The sequence below is a fragment of the Rhinichthys klamathensis genome, unplaced genomic scaffold (genome assembly GCF_029890125.1).
Source record: "Rhinichthys klamathensis goyatoka isolate OS25496 unplaced genomic scaffold, OSU_Roscu_1.1 h1tg000120l_1, whole genome shotgun sequence".
NCBI lineage: Eukaryota > Metazoa > Chordata > Actinopteri > Cypriniformes > Leuciscidae > Rhinichthys > Rhinichthys klamathensis.
Window position 1 is genome coordinate 838,459 of NW_026606657.1, and position 11,962 is coordinate 850,420.

Consider the following 11,962-nt stretch of genomic DNA (forward strand, 5'->3'; position numbering starts at 1 on the left):
ACATCTACCTCGGAGGAAAATAGCACTTGTTTGCTTGTACTCTCTGGACTTTCCCTCCCTTAAAGTACTTTGAATAAGTATTTCCAGGCTTTATAAAGGCAAGAATATCACCTGAAGCTGTGCATTGATTGTGATGCACATTAGCTTGTGGGAACCACCAGGCGGAGGATGCGCTGTGTTGTGCATATAGATATAACTGTATTTTTCTCTTGAAGAGAAATGCACTGAATGTTTTTAGAAACGTTTGTCATGCTCTCTTTTGGAGGACATGCAAAAAAAAGAACTTTATTTCATTTTTAAAGATACAGTGTATCATTTGATTACATTTGTGATGACTGTTTTTAATCAGTTGTGTAATGCTCTCAAATGTTTCTATAAAATAAATGATTTTGATTGCATTCATGTCATCCTGTGATTTTTATGCTGAACCTGACAAATGTTTATTTGAAGTTGGGCAGGTAAAAAAAAACACATTCTAAAACATACTGTAAATCTGTAAAAAATGATCGTGATTTTAACGGTAAAAGAGTGTAAAAATGCTACAGTGAAAAACTGTTAATTGGTTAATAGAAAGTTTCCTTACTATATACGGTAAATAACTGTGATATATATATAATGGTACATTTAATGTAATTTTACTGTAAAATATACAAATTTACAGTTTTTGGTCATTGTATAATTTACAGTGAAAAAATGTAAATTGACATTCCCACAATTCCCTGCGTGACACTTCACATTTAATGTATTTTTTTTTTAAATAACTGTTTCTTCATAATTTTCTTAGTTTTATTCTAATCAGTTATGTACATTAGGGTTTTATGTTACATTTAATGTTGTTAAATTAATGCTTACTGCATTTTTTAAATTTCATTTTTTAAGTTACCATGATGGTGTTTAATGTTTGTGTGAATGACACTGTGCAGCTTCTATATATTAGTATTAACTTTCTTGTGGAAGAGCTGCTTATGATGAGCTTTGATTGATCATTTGACTCTCATTACTGATGTGATTATTGTTGGCTGTCAGTGTATTACAATGGAACAAAACAGATATTAATACTTCAAAAGGTCAGTAAATTAACATTATATCAGATAATGAAGTTTATTGCTGTAAAATTATATATGGTTAAAAGTCTGTAAAACCTAAAATATTGCTACTGTATTTTTAACAGGAAAGCTGCCAGTTTTTTCCCGTAAATTTAACGGATTTTGTTTTACAGTGCGGCCCTTTCTCTCTTTTTTTTGCTGAAAGCAAATGTACAAGTGTCTGCAAATCTTAGGGTATTAGTGTGTCTGTGTTACCTGTAATTATAAATGTCAAAGGTTTACCAAACCACTAATTTACCTATTGATCACATGTACACGGGTATAGGAGGCAGATAGCATGCCTGTGTCCTGCAGAGAAACATTAGCATTTAAAAGTATTGAAGGCGTTGTAGGAAAAGGGTGGAAAAGGTCACAGAATTCAAAAGATGCAAATACTTAGCCATATACAGTTTATTCATATAAATGCCTATATAATGAACTAAAAATGCACAATTCATTTGTTACAGTATTTATTCATCTTTGCTAATGTTAGTTAATAAAAATACAGTCATTCATTGTTTATTCATGTTAGGCTCACAGTGCGTTAACTAATGTTAACAATGTTTTTATTTTAATAATGTATTGGTGAATGTTGAAATTAACATTAACTAAGATTAATAAATACTGTACAAGAATTGTTCATTAGTTCATGTTAACTAAAGTAGTTACCTAATGTTAACTAATGAAACCTTATTGTAAAGTGTTGCCAATTATTTTCATTGTTAATCTGGCTTCTAGTTTAATACCTAGACATTATTATAAAATGTAATGTTTCATATTATTCTTCCATCCAACATCCACACTACTCAAAAGGACTCACATATAGCTGACATAAACTTTGATTCTTTTAGTTTTTAAGGTGAGTTTGTGGCAAGTCAAACCGTTGTATGGTTGAAAAGGACGGCTAACTGATGATTAGCAGTGAAACTCCCTGAGGACATGACGGACAGGTGTGTGTGAACGCCGATAAAGAGGACACACTTCTATTGTTCCGTAAGGATCGTTGAGAGCTGAGTGTGGGAAAACCCCAGTAGCTGCTGCTCTCAGTGCTTTTGTATAAACACAATGAGCTTCTGAATGAGTTCATGTACACATGCAGAAGCCTATTAGATTTAGAAAAAATAGCTTCTCAAATATAAGGTTGGACACATCTGGTCAAGCTAATGCAATGCAGACATATGCTTTGGTGAAATATATATATGAAAACGTGAAAGCCAATGATCTGAATTTTTTCAATATTGCATCACAACTTTTTTATTTAGTTCTCCGACATTTTACCAGTTTATTGAACTGATAGTCTTTTTTGCATCATCATCATCCAGTCGGGCCGTTTCCCTCCAGATGGTTGGTGACGTCAGGAAGAACAGAGTCTTCAGCGGCACTAATGCTTCATTCAGGACTCTGGATGCTTTTGTGCTCCATTGATGTGAAGACAGAGAGTCAGTGTGGGAACCTCACATGAGATCTACTCACACTGACCAGCACAAACACACACACATCTGCTTCATCATCAGGCCGTGACGTCACTGCAGCAATCATAATGCTGAAGATCATATACATTAAAATATGATTCATGAATTAGAAAATGTTAAGAGATGCTAGAAAACGTGCTGTTTTCTTTAAAGAACTTAATTTTGCACACAACTGCATCAGTAAGTCCAGTCGTAGTAATTTGCAACATCCATATTAATCCCAATAATGCTGTAGATTGCTCAATTAAAACAAGAAAACTGCTTAAATAATTAAAATAATACCACCTGCTCCCCTGAGACACAATAGAGGATCATTGAGCATGTGGCGGCCCACATCCCTCATTGTCTGGTTGAGCTCTTCCATTGGCTCCAAACTGTGAGAAACTCCAACAAGCTCAAGCCTCACACATTCATATGGAGATTTGTGAGTATAAATAGAGGATCTGCAGCCGGTGTGAATCAGACTCGCTCTGCACAGAGATCTACAGCACAGAGATCCAGACATGACGCCTACAATCATCTCAAAGGAGCATCTCCCTCTCAACAACAAGGTACATCACATGATCCTCCTTACAGCAACATTACATCCGCAGCTTCACCACTCTTCTCCATCACTGCTTATTCCAAGACACTTTCCTGATGCTTTTCTGTCTTGATCTGCAGCTGAGAAAGCCAATAGTGGAGAAGATGTGCAGAGATGCTCTCATCAGCAGCTCAAGTGTCTTCTGGCTCCAGAGTTCCTGATTCCCGGCTGGAGAAAGCAGAAATCCTGGAGATGATGGTGTTTTCCTGAGAAACCAGCGGCAGCATCTCCAGAAACACTTCCTCCATCAGCCTCAGCAAAGGCTTTGATTTATCCTGTAGCGCCCTCTGAAGGAACGCAAACGTGGAAGCCAAGTCTACATTAGACACCAAGGATGTGGACCACGTTTTGGTCTTTTCTGATGTCCTTTCTCTTATTCTGAGTCAGATTTTATCATTCACATCTGTGTTAGATGTCATTAACAATATTATTTCCATCACTGGAAATGTATTGTGTATTGTTGAATACATTAATATACACCTTCTATGAAGGCGAATTTCATGAGTTCACATTTACATCAATTAAACAGAGTAAAGATTATGCGTATTTGGCGTGCTGTCCAGGGGGAGGGCTCCGAGCTCGGAAATTTTTGCCCGAACCCAGAGTGCTCCCCCTTGTTGTAAGAGTATTTAGGAGAAGAAGTGAGGAGATGGGGTGGTGGAGGGATGCTGTTAGACTGTCAAAGAACTGAGTTAAGTTTGCTGAATATATACCTCTTACCTCATTGATTGGGAGTGTGCTCCACTCGTGTCTAATTAGGCTTGATTACCTGAATGTGCTCCACATGTGTTTAATTATCTGAACATGCTCCTCCCGAACTTTGTTAGGAAACATCATTACATTTTCACTATGATATGGTAAATCTTTGCTTAATGTGAAGTACAAATATCCCGTATTGGGAACTGGTTTTGAATATTTTATCAGTATGATAAACGCTCTGTTGTCCTCATATAGGACATTTGATCATATAGAATCACACATAAAGGTGGTTCAGTGTTTTTTCAGTGTGGTTCAATGCTATTAACTCACTTCTGTTGAGTGTGACACCTGTGGATGTCCTGATGTATTCTCCTTTACTGGAATATCGTAATTGTTGAGTATCTTGACATTTAAGCTTTAACAGTTTCTAATATGCTTTAGTATGACCCCTCATGTGGAGGAATGTTAATAATGATTTGTGGTAACATGACTTTTGTAAAGTTTATTAATATTTGATGTGAGTTCCAATATGCGTTTAATGTGTTTTGGAGATCTCTTCATGCAAATACTGTGATATGTTATCACCTATATTTATTTGCATTAATGATGACAACACAAAATAAAAATAAAAAAGTCAAATGTACTTTCTGCTGTGGCATTTTGTTTTGTCATTGAATTCATTTTTCATTTTAGGAGTGGAGTTATAATGAAGAAGAAAAAAATATAGCCTCAGGTTTTATTAGATTGATTTCTCTTATTATGGTGATATATCTTAATCAATAAGTCTTACACAAGCTAAATGATAAACGTCATCTAAAAGCACGTTTGGCACAAAAAATGATTGTATATGTACAGCATGAATTGCAAATCTTGAACCTTTAGTTTTAATTACATTTTCAGATTATGCTCTCTTGCACAGATTTTTTTTTTAAATATTCTCATCAAGATATAGCTTCTAAAATGTACATAAGGTCAGGATAGATGCTGTAATTATTTTTAATTTAAATTAGATCCCTCTGGGAAATTATGCAAATTAAGTCCTGAACATTTGAACATTTAATATTTCCATAGCAAACTACTTAAAGTGACAGATATATTTTGCTTATTGCTCACATTTTAATAATAATACATCGTTTTATGAAAGGAAACTGAAAACAATCTGATGTTTTAATTTCACATGTTTATTCTAGGTAAATATATATTAATTATCTTTAAAATATAAAAGGACAGAAATGTCAACTGGCTATTTACGGCACTTTGCACGTGTATCAGATTCCAACCTGTAATTGATTCATATTTCCTGTGTTAGGGAACCAACGAACAGCCAGTTTGATCAGGTTAAGACAGTGAACGTTTGGAGACGTGTGTCTGCTGTGGGTTTCCGTAGGACACACGTCTATTGTAGAGTAATTAAATTGAGTGAATGAAGAGAGCGTGAGAGAGGGAACTCACTCAAAGACCATCAGAGACAATAGAACTCAAATAAGAGACCAGGGGTCAGAGGTCAGCATGAATAGATTGGACTATAACTTTACATCATATAATCTATATATAGCCTATACTAATATTAGACATTTTAAAATGAAAAGGACTAAATCAAATGCTTTATTCTAAGAAATTAGTCATCAGATTCATGTAAAAATGTATGCTTATTATGACAAGTATTGAGCAGCAGAGGCGTGAGAAAGCTTGTAGGGAATCTGTCCTGCATTAAGACTCATTATCATGTGAATAGACACACTTCTATTGTTGTGTTTGTGTCTCAGTGTGAGAAACTCTGGAGAACAGTCACAGTTCTAGTGTCATCAGCATCCTAAACCCAAACACAACCTCAATATTTGACACACACAAGAGAGTCGACACACTTATGGATATTTACACACATGCATGAGGATTTACATGATGTCATTCATGATGTCATCAGCAGTGTGACCAGAATCAGCACTATCACTATTTATTTTCCGTTCCGCATCATGAACTTTTACAATGACTAAGCTTTTGCATCAGGAACTTTTGTCATCTAAACGCAAACATCTCTCACAAACGCAACTGAAATCTTATTTGATTTTCTTTAAAAAAAAAGCAAATTAAATGTTTTTTTTGCATATTCCATTTTAAATTTATATGATGGAAAATTGCATGTTTGCATGAGAATAATTGTGCTCAGAAGGTGTGTGATAACTCCCTGACTGGTTTCCTCCAGATGGTTGGTGACGTCAGGAAGAACAGAGTCTTCAGCGGCACTAATGCTTCATTCAGGACTCTGGATGCTTTTGTGCTCCATTGATGTGAAGACAGAGAGTCAGTGTGGGAACCTCACATGAGATCTACTCACACTGACCAGCACAAACACACACACATCTGGAGGCCTGGAGTCTGAGACAATGGAGACAATGCCGTCTGAATTCCACTGCACAACTCTAAAGCTTTAGATACAAACGCATTCATCTATACTAAAAACACATTTCTTTTAACTGCAGTTTGTATATAAATATTAAGAGCACTGTTTATTGTCAGTGTAAGTACAACACACATATGGGCAACTAAAACAAGATCACCATAAATAAATGAATAAACACATTATATATATATATAGCTCCTCCACACGTGTTGATGAGCGTGTGCTGCTTCAGTGACAGTGATGTGAACATCAGATCTCCACAGGTCAGCACTTTCCCAGATTCTCCCCTGAGACACAATAGAGGATCATTGAGCATGTGGCGGCCCACATCCCTCATTGTCTGGTTGAGCTCTTCCATTGGCTCCAAACTGTGAGAAACTCCAACAAGCTCAAGCCTCACACATTCATATGGAGATTTGTGAGTATAAATAGAGGATCTGCAGCCGGTGTGAATCAGACTCGCTCTGCACAGAGATCTACAGCACAGAGATCCAGACATGACGCCTACAATCATCTCAAAGGAGCATCTCCCTCTCAACAACAAGGTACATCACATGATCCTCCTTACAGCAACATTACATCCGCAGCTTCACCACTCTTCTCCATCACTGCTTATTCCAAGACACTTTCCTGATGCTTTTCTGTCTTGATCTGCAGCTGAGAAAGCCAATAGTGGAGAAGATGTGCAGAGATGCTCTCATCAGCAGCTCAAGTGTCTTCTGGCTCCAGAGTTCCTGATTCCCGGCTGGAGAAAGCAGAAATCCTGGAGATGACGCTCACAATTCCAGTTCACATGCTGTCAATCAAGGCTTCTCCAGGTGTGTCCGTGAGATCCAGAGATGAGATGAAGACACAGCCAGAGAAGACTGAAGCTCTTCCAGACATCATGTGATCAGAACAGGAGGGAAAGTGTCGTGCCTCGGCTGAGCCGCTCAGACCAGAACACCTTCAGCAAAGAGATGAAGCTCAACAAGAGCGCCACCTGGAGGCCGTGCTAGATCTTGAGCTCAACTCGGACCACATTGGTCATAAATATGCATACCTGTAAAGCTCTCGTGCTTGTTATTAATTTCTCTTACAACATATTGAATGTATCTTTATCTGGGCTTACAATAAGTTTTTTAATTTCTTTCAAAAGTGAAAGATTCTTCTCTAATCTGAAAAACATGTTTGTTTTTTCTAAGTGTGGCCAACATTTGGCCAGCGTCCAATATTTGGACGTAATATTAATGATTGTTTTCAATCCTATTGAGATTTATTTGAAACCCAACTGGGCTTGTATTTGTGTTTCTAAGGAAATAATAATCAGATTGTATCAGATCTGATATTGTAGAGATGATAAAGATTGTGACTCAAGAGGTTATACTTCATCTTTCTATCTGTACCATGTACTGTGCTTTTATAACTGCCTTTTATAAGGGCATTTACTTTTTTTTTAAAGTAAATGTGAAAACCTTTTCACTGTGTAGGTGAAATCAAGTTTCCTTCTGTGAAGGAATTATGAACTGAAAAGGCCATTGAATGTATTTCAATCAGTCTGTGGCGGAATAAAACAATCAAAAAAATCTCTGCTTTTGTCTATTCATTTTTAGGCTATCAAACTATTTTCACTTTGTATGAATGATTCAGTGATCACACACATTATTATTCCTGTGTGGGTTTATGTATCAGGCTGGATGCTCATGATGGCATTCTTGAGTTGTTTTTAATGAGATGAAACATGCTTTCACTGCATTTTTGTTTCCCTGTTGCCATGTTGGAAAGTGATGTGCTGTGGCTCATATAGAGGACATCAACTAATGAAAATGCCTTTGCAATTATTATTACTCTCAAACCCGCAGGAATGGTTTAAAAGCCCTTTGGATATTCAGGTTTGGGAGGGAATGTGACATAAATGGCATTGAGTGATTTGATTCTTATGTGTAAAAGTCCTATGTTTATACATATAATTTTTATATTTGTTTATTTTTCTGTCTTGACTGCATGGACAAAAAGATGACTTGCTGTCACAGAAAATTAAATGATTTTTAAACTGTCTGACATTTTAAATGTACATTTCTGTTGTTCTATTCATGCAAAGAGGACTTTAGGTGTGTTTAAAGCTGCAGACTAACTGGTCAATTTGGATTTTTATTTAACCTAATTTTTCATGACTTTACTGGGTTTTTAAACATTTGAGATGGTCGAAAACAAGTCTGTTATTTCTCCTTTCAGAGTCCCAAAATATTGAGATTTATTGAGGGTTTTTGGGATGCTAATGACGCTGAGCTGTGATTCTGGGTACCAGAGCTTTCCCACACTGAACAATAGACATGTGCCTATTCAGATGCTAATGACCGCTTGATCCTATAATAAAAATTCCCTCGGGAGACTGTTGAATGCTTGTCATCTAATGACAAGATAAACCCCCTTTGACTACAGGTTGACGTACGTATGTGACGTATATATGTGCACTGAATCACGGTTGTGGATCTTCAGGTGACATTAATGCAACTTAAACACTTAAAGGGAAGTTAAATGTTGTGTTTACAGGATTTACCACTGATATAATTAACAAAATCCCAGCTAACAAAAATGTGTTCTAAGATTGTTTTACTCACATTCTGAACAAGGTAAAACATTATTTCTGAATGTTCTCTGAATGTTAAAAACATCAAGGCTTTTTTTATTATTATTATTAAAAAAAATTTAGTTACCGGTGTGAAAATTAAGGGAATATTCCATTCCAGCAACTTTGTTACTTTTGAGTGTTCTCTGAACATTCTGAAACAAGTAGTAACATTTAAAAATGTTAGACGAACGTCAAGCTAAAACATTTTTGAAAAAAGGAAAAAAGGAATATATATATATATATATTTATAAACTAAAATATCTTTCATATTTGAATTAAACCTTTTTTTTTTTTTTAGGGGGGACTTTACATTTTGGGGCACAAATGGCACCAACTTTGCTTTTGCAAAAAGTTAATCAAATAATAAATTAGTAAACCAAACATGTATATCTTTCCTCGTATTTTTGTTTATAATCAGTATTAAATATTAAAAATTATATAACAAAGCTCTTTTCCCAGCTTTTTTCAGCCCGATCTCATGAAAGCGCGTATCTATACCACGAATTTAATTTCTCGTGCCATTTATACGCCAAAAATAGTTTTTACGTGTATATGATACGCAGTTTTCACGTGCATATGATACGCACTTTTCGCGTGCATATGATACGCACTTTTTGGCGTGTGCACTCCACACTCCTAATCATACCCAAATTACAGTTTTACAGTGAGTAGCATATGCACGCAAAAAAAAACATTTTTGGCGTATAAATAGCACGAGAAATTAAATTCGGAGTATGTACTTTCATGAGATCGTTTTGGTTTTTTAATGTCAGTATTCTTTCTGTGCGTGTGGGTAAAAGTTGGAGGAATAGTGCCGCATGATGGCATGATAAAAGTTTCATATGAGGTCACTCCCTTGACCTCTGACCCCTTGGTCTCTTATTGAGATCTATTGTCTCTCTGAGGGTTTGTTTTTAACAGCCTGTTCATTCTCTCAATTCAATTAAACAACAATAGATGTTTGTCTACTGCACATCACATTCATATGCACTTTAAGTAAAGCTTTTAAATAAGTGCTGCTTCTTTCAGTATTTATCAAGCATTAGTAGCCCCTAACAGTATTAGTAAGTGTTAGATACAGATACTGATATTTTGCTATCTAATGCAATGTCATTCAGGCATTTAGTTTGACTTCAGTGTTTAAACACTTCGAGACATCTTAGAAAATAAATGAAACCACATTTGAGGTTGAGCTCAGTTTATTTTTCTTTATGGAAAATATTTCTCATACACAGGACTTTCACTATTGAAAGCATTTGTTTCACACGAGCCTCTTCATTAAACTGAAGCGCTGGAGGAAAACACAAATGTCAGTAATAATGTGAACATAACACATTATATCAGATTTACAATAACGTAAATACAGTTAACATATACAGCAGTATACATGTATAGATGAAGATCTATATAAACAATATTCATTAACCCTCATGGAGGGATTGCACATTCTTTTCAGAATTACAAAAATGAAATTTCATTTATTAAAACTCCTCATTGAGGACAGCAACATACTGATAAAGGCATCATTTTTCAAAACAACACCAAAAATGATCATGAAATGCTTTTTGCCAGTTGCAAAAATGAATAGTGTTTCAACATGAAACCAAAATAAAGCTGATTTGACTTTATAGTCACATAATGCATCACCTCAAATGTGAAATATATACCCAAAGGATATGGAAAATGCAGTTTAATGCACTTTTATACTGATCATTAGTGGCATCATGGTATTTTGCAATACACATTATTTTTCAAACTAAAAATAGTTAAAGGAAATTTTCTCAAAAAGAGAAAAGATAAGTCTTTATAGAAGATCGAATCATAGAATCATCATTAATGTAAAGGTCTAATATAGACGTCAGTATATGTTCCCATCAGGATCTCTTGAGTCTTCATAGAAGATCGAATCATCAGAGCACTTTGCAGTACAAATATCTCTTCCAAACTGGAACTCATGAAAGTTTTTCTCCAAAAGAGAAGCTGAAACGGCACAGTCCACTGAGTCTAGTGTAGATGTTCAGTATGAGCTGCTGGTCGCTGTAAGATCTAGCACGGCCTCCAGGTGGCGCTCTTGTTGAGCTTCATCTCTTTGCTGAAGGTGTTCTGGTCTGAGCGGCTCAGCCGAGGCACGACACTTTCCCTCCTGTTCTGATCACATGATGTCTGGAAGAGCTTCAGTCTTCTCTGGCTCTGTGTCTTCATCTCATCTCTGGATCTCACGGACACACCTGGAGAAGCCTTGATTGACAGCATGTGAACTGGAATTGTGAGCGTCATCTCCAGGATTTCTGCTTTCTCCAGCCGGGAATCAGGAACTCTGGAGCCAGAAGACACTTGAGCTGCTGATGAGAGCATCTCTGCACATCTTCTCCACTATTGGCTTTCTCAGCTGCAGATCAAGACAGAAAAGCATCAGGAAAGTGTCTTGGAATAAGCAGTGATGGAGAAGAGTGGTGAAGCTGCGGATGTAATGTTGCTGTAAGGAGGATCATGTGATGTACCTTGTTGTTGAGAGGGAGATGCTCCTTTGAGATGATTGTAGGTGTCATGTCTGGATCTCTGTGCTGTAGATCTCTGTGCAGAGCGAGTCTGATTCACACCGGCTGCAGATCCTCTATTTATACTCACAAATCTCCATATGAATGTGTGAGCCTTGAGCTTGTTGGAGTTTCTCACAGTTTGGAGCCAATGGAAGAGCTCAACCAGACAATGAGGGATGTGGGCCGCCACATGCTCAATGATCCTCTATTGTGTCTCAGGGGAGAATCTGGGAAAGTGCTGACCTGTGGAGATCTGATGTTCACATCACTGTCACTGAAGAAGCACACGCTCATCATTAGAAACACGAGGCGTCAGTGACTCCGGCATCGTCTCATTCCACATCACATCATTCCTGGCGTCTCAATCACTGTGTAAAGCAGTGTTTAATTTACATTCCTAAGTTTAATATCAAACTGGAATATTAATCAAATATATTCTGTATATAAAACTGTATAAACAATTACTAGATCAAGTCAAATCATACTTTATTTATGGAGCGCGTTTAAAAAACAACAGAATATAAACAAAATTATTGTACAATTTAAGAATAAAGTTTAAACTTGATAAAAA

The 11,962-nt window shown here is 36.3% G+C and overlaps 1 pseudogene; it reads right to left on the reverse strand.

Moving 5' to 3' along the window:
- Window positions 1–10,563: 10,563 nt before the first annotated feature.
- On the reverse strand, window positions 10,564–11,635 carry LOC130088502 (transcription factor HES-5-like; annotated as a pseudogene).
- Window positions 11,636–11,962: the final 327 nt, after the last annotated feature.